The 9,757-nt window shown below is 36.2% G+C and overlaps 1 protein-coding gene across 1 annotated transcript in view; it reads left to right on the forward strand.

Annotated features, from left to right (window-relative positions):
- The window catches only part of LOC109821536 (uncharacterized aarF domain-containing protein kinase At1g71810, chloroplastic), a 48,637-nt gene that overhangs the window by 33,330 nt on the left and 5,550 nt on the right, over positions 1–9,757 (forward strand). The gene's annotated exons all lie outside the window — the stretch shown is intronic.

A 9,757-nucleotide genomic window follows, 5' to 3' on the forward strand; every position in this document is an offset into this window, starting at 1 on the left:
TGTGATAGAAAATAGGTTGAATGCTAATATAAACTGATGATGACCTTAGCCCTAATAATGCATAGAAAACTTCTTGGGGAGAATACCCCCTTCCTCCAAATATTTTATCTGCATTCATCAAAACCAAATTGGGGGACTCTATGCTGGCCAGTAAATATTGAAAAGGATACTACCTCGAGATCCTACTCTATCATGAGACCATATATATAGTCACTCCTCTAGTGCATAAGATACTAAGGAGCTGTTTGGTTGAGAGGATATCGAGCTACAGAACTAAATTCTGCAGCAAGATTTATATTTCCAATGTTTGGTTCGTAACATTGTCATTAGAAAGGTAAGTGAAGTCACAATTTGTCGGAAAAAAGTACTGCACGTGATGCAGCCAGTTGGATTGCAACAAACGTTACTGACTATGAAAAAGGAAATTGAAAAAAATAAAAAAACCACACTAAATTAGTGATGGAGTACATTTTCTACCATAAAATTGCAGATATCCCAGCAATGTATTTGAAGTATATTCCTTGCAAGGCTGCAACAAATGTGCATGCAACAGTTGCTTTGCTTTGACAGTACCTAAATCAAGCTGTGAATATGCAAGGCTTAAGCATCAAATGGATGTTTGAAATCAGTAAGTGGGGTGCAAAACAATGAAGAATGCGCGATTCAGGAGCTTGGATACAACTGTCTATATGTATATGGGCACCTGAGGGATGAAAAAATTAAAGAAAACTTAAATGGAGGAAGTGATTGACATTGAAGACATGCAGTCGTTATAGTACTTAAGAGACATAATGACGAGTAGGCTTTCATGAAACAGTTCTCATCCTTAGTCCCTAAATCCTGTGAACTGCAGTGAATTGAAAAAAATAAAGGTTAAGTATCTCTAAATAACTTTCAGATTGTATGCTCGTGTTATGAAGGCTAAATGAAAGAAAACTACTACGAGCAATTTTTAAATTTCCATTGAACTTCTATCAAATTTAAGAAATTTCCATAGACTACCTTCCATCATCTTTCGGTTAGTGAACCATCATGTATGATGTAACTTGTAGGCTATAAGATAAAATTGTCCTCAATATTTTATGTCTTTCAAGTGGTGCATTATATGAAAGTTTAGCAAGCGCAAAATGGTAACATATTGCTTGCCATAAACACCGTTGGAATTTTACTAAAAGTTAAGAGTTAAAGATAGGTTGTATAGCTTATATTCATGTTAGCTTGTTGGAAAGTATTGCGAGTTCATGCTACCTAGCTTATATGCATGTTAGCTTGTTGGAAAGTATTGCGAGTTCATGCTACCTCTTTTGTAATTTACATATTTTAAATTGGTAGCCAACATGGAGAAATAGTTGTATCTTAAATCATGTGCAAATGATTATATGTAATACGTGAGAGAATGCACAAGGTATTCTCAATATTTCTTTTGAGGATTTCTTTCTTCAGATAATTACTACTGGGCAACCTAAACAGGATACCGCAATGTGATTTTTCTTTTCTTTTCTTTTAATACTATGTCTTGGCTTAAGAAATGGTGCGATTAATATACATCAAGTGAAAACACAAATTTAAACGTCTAACTCTCGTAGGCTTTTATGTTAATTACATACCCGGAGACGAATAACTAATTTTTTTTAGGAAAATTTGTCTCAAAAACCCGAAATTCAAAAGTTCATGTGTCGTAGCCCCTTGTATTATTTCTCTTGTGCAAAGCCCCCAAATACATTGTTATTCTGTGTTCCAACGCCTTATACATTGTCAACTCAGCAGTGAAAGATAAAACCCAAAAATACCCCTCTGCAATCACCCTCTCTCTCCCTCTTTCTTGTTCGGTCTCTCTCTAAACCATGGCCAGATCTTTCCTCTTTCCCCTCCAAACTCAACGCCCTATCTCGCTCCTCTCCGTGCCCCCCCCACCTCTACAATGGAGTCCACAACTATAATTAGGATCTCTCCTCTCTCTTCCCCCTCGTAACTCAACCCTTCTCTCCCCCTCTCCCTCCCTCCCTCTCTTTATGACGGAGTCCACAACTATAATCGAATCTCTCCTCTCTCTTCCCCCACCCAACTCAGCCCCCCTCACTCAAATCTCCGCTCAGATCTCTCCTCTCGTTCCCTTTCCCAACTCAACCCTCTCCCTCTCTCATCCTCAATCAACTTCCCCCTCTCATTTCCCCAAATCCCCATCACTAATTTCACTTAAACTAGCTCATGCCCTCAAACCATATCCCTAATTCTCCTCCGCCAACATGGTGACCATAGTCCTTTCCTCTTTTATAACTCCCACCACCACCAAAAAGCTGTCAATCTTTAGTCATCCTTAATCCCACAATAATATCACCTCCCTAATTGGCAAATACAAGCCCAAATGATACCCTCTCAACCGCAGCCAAATTGCCCTCCACTGCCACCAACGGATGGTTGAGCAGCCTTCTGACCTTCAACTCCACTAGATCTCTTATGATGAGTACGTCAATAGCCTTAATCACTTGACAACCCTCCAATAAAAAATTCTAAATCTGAGTCCAATGGAAAACTCTTAATGTGAGTTTAATAAATTGTTTTGGTTGAGGTTTAAAGAAGTGAGGAGTTCGGTGAGGTTTTTTTGTAGGTGGAAGAGGAGTTTTTAGTTCAAGCGAGGTTAATGACTACAATGGAGAAAAGGGCCATGATGATGAGGATTTTTAATTTTTTTTTTGGGAGGAGAGGGGAGGGAGGAGATTCTGGCGAGCTTGGTGAAAGCAATAGACAGCGTTACAAAAGGCGATAGCCGTAGGCGTTTGAGCTAGCGCGTAGCGCTAGCGCCTAGACGCCTAGGCGTATGCCTGCTCGGCTCCTAGGCGTTTCGGTATTTGTAAAATTATTTAATAATAATTGATAAAAATATGTATTAAATTCATATAGAAAAAAAAATATAGCAATCTTAGATCCACAATAATTGATGCATACTTAAATACTAAATAGCCAAAATAATAATTAATTAAGAATATAGAAAGCGCTATGAGGCATAAGCATTGGACACGACAGCTAGAGCCTAGGATGTTTTTTAATTTTTAATTATAATAATTGATAGTAAATGTCAATGTTATAGAAAATTTAAGTGTTAGACTAGTGTCTAGGTGGATTTTTTCTACATTTAAGTGGTGGTTGAGGAGGTTTTGTTGAAGGTCGTAGGAGGTAGTGGAGGTGTTCATATTTGGAGGTTAAAAGGAGTTTGACAGGTTGAAGGATGTAGAGGCTGTAACACAGGAATTCACAATCAAGGCCTAAACGATGCAGTCCATGTAAGCAGACAATCTAAGTGGGCAGCCTAGGTATCGCCAGGCGCTAGGCGTGGAGGCCTAGGTATCGCCTAGACCACAGACTAGGTGGAGGCTTTTAAAACAATGACAATAGATAAGGAGCTAGGTTTAATGAGGGCTATTTTGTTGGTGAAAAGGGAGTAGTTTAGAATTTTGTGAAATTTAGTTTGAGTTGTTTGGAAAGTTAAATAATTGTATAGATCCATTATGAATTATGAAGGAATAACTATGAATCTTAGCAATTAAATGTTGAACTTACTCGTTGTATGTAGCACAAGTGTTAAGTTTGTATAGTACATGTTAACTATGAACATTGGTTGTTAAGTTTACCCATTTGTTAACTTTAAGAGTATAAATGTTATTGATAAGAGTATATATTACAGTTAATATGTTATTGTAAGTTTTAGTATTAGGTGTCAATTTTATTAAAAAATTGTTACTAAAAACTCTTAACTTGATTGTCTGAGTCTTGAACTTGTTTTCAGCCACCATGACAAAGAGAATGAAATATTTTATTTCGCCTTCCAGACATTGTTTTAAATATTCCCGACATGGTCCGATATATCCCCTGATATATCCTTTTACAGGGTTTGCCGCAACCAATATGGTCTTTAAATATTTTTTACTGTTTTCTGGCTATTTAGAGTGATAAATCCCCGATATGGCTGATATATTAGCCGATATGTGGATCAATATATTTTTTATATAGCTTGTTACAAAATAATATACCGTGTTTGGAATTTTTGGGCAATATATCAAGATTTTCCCATTATATCAAATGATATTTTGTCCTAAAAAAGCAGATCGAATGTTGCAACGTTGCTTTGTACTTTTGTTTGTTTTAGAAGGTTGATTAGTGATCCTAAACATATATTATTCATATTTTGTATGCTTAAATTTTATTACATATGTTGAGATTACATTTTAATACATTCTACTATGTATGCAAACATTCATTATGGCATTCCGATATTTACCACATATCCCCGATATTTCCCCGATATCCGCAACCTGATATGAATTTTGGTCATCCGATATTTCCCCGATATTCGATATTTAAAACCTTGCTTCCAGATCACAGAAGTGGAAAAAAAAGGGATGTCAATTTCAGTTTGGATTGGTTGTATATCAAAACAATTAATTTAAAAAAGACAATTAGATAGTAATATTAGTTTGTAATAATCATAGACAATAGGAATAGCCAAACATTAAGTGTATACAATATTAATATTTTATGATTATCTTATAAGTTTATTGGGAACTAAAGAATTAGTTGTCAATCTTAGCAATTAGATGTTAAATTTACTCATTGTATGTTAAGTTTATAGCACAATTGATAAATTTGCACATTACTTATTAATCTTGAATGTTGACTGTTAAGTTTATCCATTGATCGTTAAGTCTAGAGCATAACGGTCCATTTTATAGACTAGATGTTATAGTTAATAGGTTATTGTTAATTTTTAGTGTTAGATGTTAATTTTATTAGACAATTATAATTGGTTCCTGTTAAGTATCATAAATACATGTTAACTATACCTAGTGTTTTCAAAGGCACACGCATCACTGTGCCTCATGCGCCCTGTGATACGTGACAATGGCAAAGCACCATGCATTTGATACAACAACGCCTTTTGCGCTTCGCAAGTCTCAAATGACCTATGTTTCGTGTAAGAAACATGCTAGGCATAGCCACATATAGTTTTGTTCTTTAACATTTTAATCGGACCTTTATACCCGACAATGCGTACCCAAAAAGCAAAATAAAACCGTTATGCCTTTCCAGTAGCTTGATTGAGGATCATAAGTTCACTTCAATATTAGTCTTGATTTGACTCTTGATTTGAAAATTTATGAACTTCGCTCTATGTTGGATGTGTTAGCATAAGAAATCAAGACCTTATTTTATTATTTCATGGTGGATGTTGTTTATCTTGACATACTTTATGTGAAGATATATAAACATGCTCTTTTGTGCTTGATAACCATCTTGAAAATTATGTGTCTAGTGTGCGCCTTGCTTCACTCGTGCATGCACATAGCATTGCGCTTTGCACATGTATGCGTAAAGAGACTTTGTGCCTCCTAGACTATTTAGTAAGGTCATGAAATATTTCGACTTATTTATTTGGCTCACATTGCGCCTTGCGTATTGATAACACACCCTATACCTGTTAATTATAACCTATTCCTATTAAGTATCACATGTACCTATTAATCATAACAAGTACATGTTAATTATAAACTATTCCTGTTAAGTATCGCATATATCTGTTAACTATAACATGGACCTGTTAATTATAACAAAAAAAAATACCCACAGAAATATAGTTAAACTTCCAAATGTGCAGATTGATCAACCAAATGTAGCATATACCACAAAACACCTGTAGAAATGTCACATAAAACTCAAATAAGTTATAATTATTTTTTTCATCCAGCTAAGCCTCATTCTTAGACCTCCCATCATTTGTTTCTGCATCCTAATGTCATTGCTTCATCCTCGGATCAAGTACTTTCATAAAGTCGTAATAAACACTAAAACTAGCGATATGTCTAATTTCTACAGCAGCTCCAACATTTTTCTTGCAATACTTAAATAAAATCACCTGGGACTAACAACCACTAAATGTTATTAACAACCACTTATCAAACTTAATAGTTATATTGTATATAATTAATATATACAAATAAAACTTATCGGTTATGGTCTTTAACTTAACATCCATTTATTTAAATTAACAACCAACTTTAAGCCTATACAGTTAAAGTATAATTGTATAAACTTAACATCCAATGACCAATAAAACTTAATAGTTATGCTCTCTCCCTTAGTAGGCATTCACTAAAATTAACATTCGTCAATAAAACTTAACAGGTAACATGTAAAGTCAGATACCAAATACCAATATTAACAACCGATGTTCAACCTTATACACTTTAACATATATTGACTAAATTTAATAACCAAAGATTCATCTCTAAAATCAATGAATTTAATTAACAATTAATTTGTACAATTAAACCTAATGTACAACTTTCACAGCTCACAAAATTAACAAAAAATTCTTGCATGTAATATCATATGTTAATTTCACAGACAATGGTACATAAGTCACAATGCAATAATACAACTAGACATTTATCTATCCATAGTATACAACAACTTATGCAATTGGGTTACAATAAATTTTCACAGTTTTTTCAAGTAAAGTTCACGTAAATTTTCCAATATAGTTTTATATTTTTTCCAAACAAATTCCACAATTTTGACAAAGGAAATTTAACAAAATCCAACATAAATATACTTCTTTCTAGAATGGGAGACATCCTTTTTTGAAGTTAGGCTCTTTCTTTTTCTACGTAGTAAATCCTTTTGCATGCTCAAGAGGGTCTGCATGGCTTTATTAGTGTTGTCATTTCCTGATCATGAAGCATGGGGGGACAAGGATGCAGAGGGGGATGAGAGAGTAGAGGGTTCATGGATATTTTTCCAACACCAAGGGGGGATCTTTAGCATTCTTTGAAGACGAGGGTTGTCGTTCGTCGTTCAATGCCGATGGCTCCTGATCATACTCCAATCGTCGTGAGTGATGAACTTTTTTATAGTCATCATTTCTCATCTTTTCTTTTGTTGCCCGCCATTGTCGAGATTGGAGTGACCAAAACGTAACCCTTGTTTGCGATCATCATATTCAACTAAAAAATAGAGCAAAAAGAATTTTCTAGCAAGAGAGACATCTTCATTCAAGTAGAACACAAACTGAACCAAAGTAATATCGCTTCCATCTCTTGGAGGCTTGGTAAAAGAACAAGATCCACAATCCCTTTATAGTTTTGATGCTTTGCTTATTAGATGGCTGACAAGCATTTTGAAGAGGAGGTGAAGGAGAAAGAAGAAGTTATGGTTTTGGGAAGGGGAGAGGGAGGTCATGGGTTTTGTGAGATTTACAGTGACGGTTGGGGGCGCACAGGAGGGATAGAAGGTCGAAGGTGAGGGACTCGGCTTGAAGAGGAGAAGGAAGAAATCAGGGTTTTGGGAAGGGAAGAAGGAGGTGATGGACTTTTGTGGGGTTTGTGACGACAGTAGTCGAGAGCCAAGAGAGGGAAGAGTAGGTCAGGGGTGAGAATCTATGCTTGAAGAGGTGGAAATTAGGGTTTTGAGGAGGGGAGACGGAGCTGATGGAGTTTTGTGAGATTGGGAGAATGAAAGGAGTGGTATATTTGCGATTTTGAAGAAATACAGTATAGAAAGTGTATACTACTGACATGGAAGGGCTGAATGACATTGCACATGGGAAATATTACCAGGGGTTGAGACATGAACTTTTAATTTTTGGGGCATTGACACAAATTTTCCAATTTATTAAGGACTAAAATGTTTATTTAAATATTCTTCCTAAGGTATTTTAACGGTATACTGCAAGCCTTGTCCCACTTTACATGAATTAAAGCAAATTTGCTGGATGAGTATTCAATCTGACATTTGTCGTCTACCAAATAATTTTTGGCTTCCTCAGCATGAGAAGCGGACAACAGAGAGACCTACTTTGTTGCAACCTGAAAGAAAAGATAGAGAGAAGAAAACACTCTTTTTTATTGTATATATTAATATGAATTACATCAGTGTTTAAATAGGACAGGGCATAAGACAAGGTTTCTAAAATTAAGGAACAGAAAATAGTAACAAAGAGGAAAAATAAGGAAACAACTAAAAATAGAAATATCATATTAATTCAAATTCAAATTTCCTAATTCTATGGAATCAGATTTCCTAACTTTCCTACACTCCCCCTCAAGTTGGTGTATAGATGTCAATCATGCCCAACTTGCTTATCAAATGTTCAAAGTTAGGTCTTGCAAGTCCTTTAGTCAAGATGTCAGCTGTTTGCTTGCTAGAGGGCACAAATGGCAAGCAAATAGTTCCAGCTTCAAGTTTCTCCTTGATAAAGTGTCGATCAATCTCAATGTGCTTCGTCCTATCATGTTGGACAGGATTGTGAGCAATACTTATTGTAGCCTTGCTATCGCAATACAACTTTAGAGGAAGTTTCACAATCTTCTTAAGTTCTACGAGGATTCTGTATACCCACAACACCTCACAAATCTCTTGAGCCATTGCTCTAAACTCAGCCTCTGCACTACTTCTGGCAATAACACTTTGCTTCTTGCTTCGCCAAGTAACCAAGTTTCCCCACACAAAGGTGCAATACCCTGAAGTAGATCTCCTGTCAGTCACGGAACCTGTCTAATCTGCATCAGTAAATACCTCAATACTCCTTTGATTAGTCTTTTTGAAAAATAGACCTTTTCCGGGAGTAGATTTCAAATATCTTAGAATTCGGTATACAGCCTCAAGATGTTCTTCATAAGGTGCGTGCATGAATTGACTAACAACACTGACTGAGAAGGCAATATCCGGTCGAGTATGGGATAAATAGATTAGTTTCCCAACCAATCTCTGGTATCTACTAATATCAACAGGAACACTTCCCTCTTCCCAAAGCTTCACATTGGGATCCATGGGAGTCTCAGCCGGTCTACAACCACTCATCCCGGTTTCGTTCAAAAGATCAAGGATATATTTTCGTTGAGAAACAACAATTCCTTTCCTTGAACGAGCAACTTCCATGCCAAGGAAATATCTTAGCGTTCCCAAATCCTTGATCTCGAATTCTAATGCAAGACTCTTCTTCAGTCTCTCTATCTCAATCACATCATCACCTGTGAGAATAATATCATCAACATAAACTATTAGCATAGCAACCTTTCTTTCAGAAGAGAATTTGAAAAACAAGGTATTGTCAGCTTGTCCTTGAGAATATCCTTGTTTTTTGACAGATTGTGTGAACTTCTCAAACCAAGCCCTTGGAGACTGTTTGAGACCATACAAGGACTTGTTTATTTTGCACACTTTTGAACCAAATTTCTCCCCAAAGCCCGGTGGACTATCCATGTACACCTCTTCCTCCAAGTCACCATTGAGAAAGACATTCTTCACATCTAGTTGCTGCAAGGGCCAGTCCAGATTAGCAGCAATAGATAGAAGTACTCTTACCGTGTTCAATTTTGCAACAGGAGCAAAAGTCTCAGAATAATCAATGCCATATGTCTGGGTGAATCCCTTAGCCACCAACCTAGCTTTGTATCTTTCCACTGAACCATCAGAGTTGTACTTCACATTGAAGACCCATTTACAGCCCACAGTAGTCTTCCCAGCTGGTAATGTCTTAACACTCCAAGTATTGCTCTTCTCAAGAGCTCTCATCTCTTCAAGCACTGCTTCCTTCCACTTTGGAACTTTTAGAGCCTCCTGTACATTGTTAGGAATTTCTACACTAGACAATTGAGAGGTAAAAGCAACAAGAGATGAAGACAAATTCGAGTATGACACAAATTTAGACAACAGATGACTAGTACAGGATCTAACCCCTTTACGAAGGGCTATAGGAATGTCA

This window comes from Asparagus officinalis, chromosome 8, assembly GCF_001876935.1.
Source record: "Asparagus officinalis chromosome 8, Aspof.V1, whole genome shotgun sequence".
NCBI lineage: Eukaryota > Viridiplantae > Streptophyta > Magnoliopsida > Asparagales > Asparagaceae > Asparagus > Asparagus officinalis.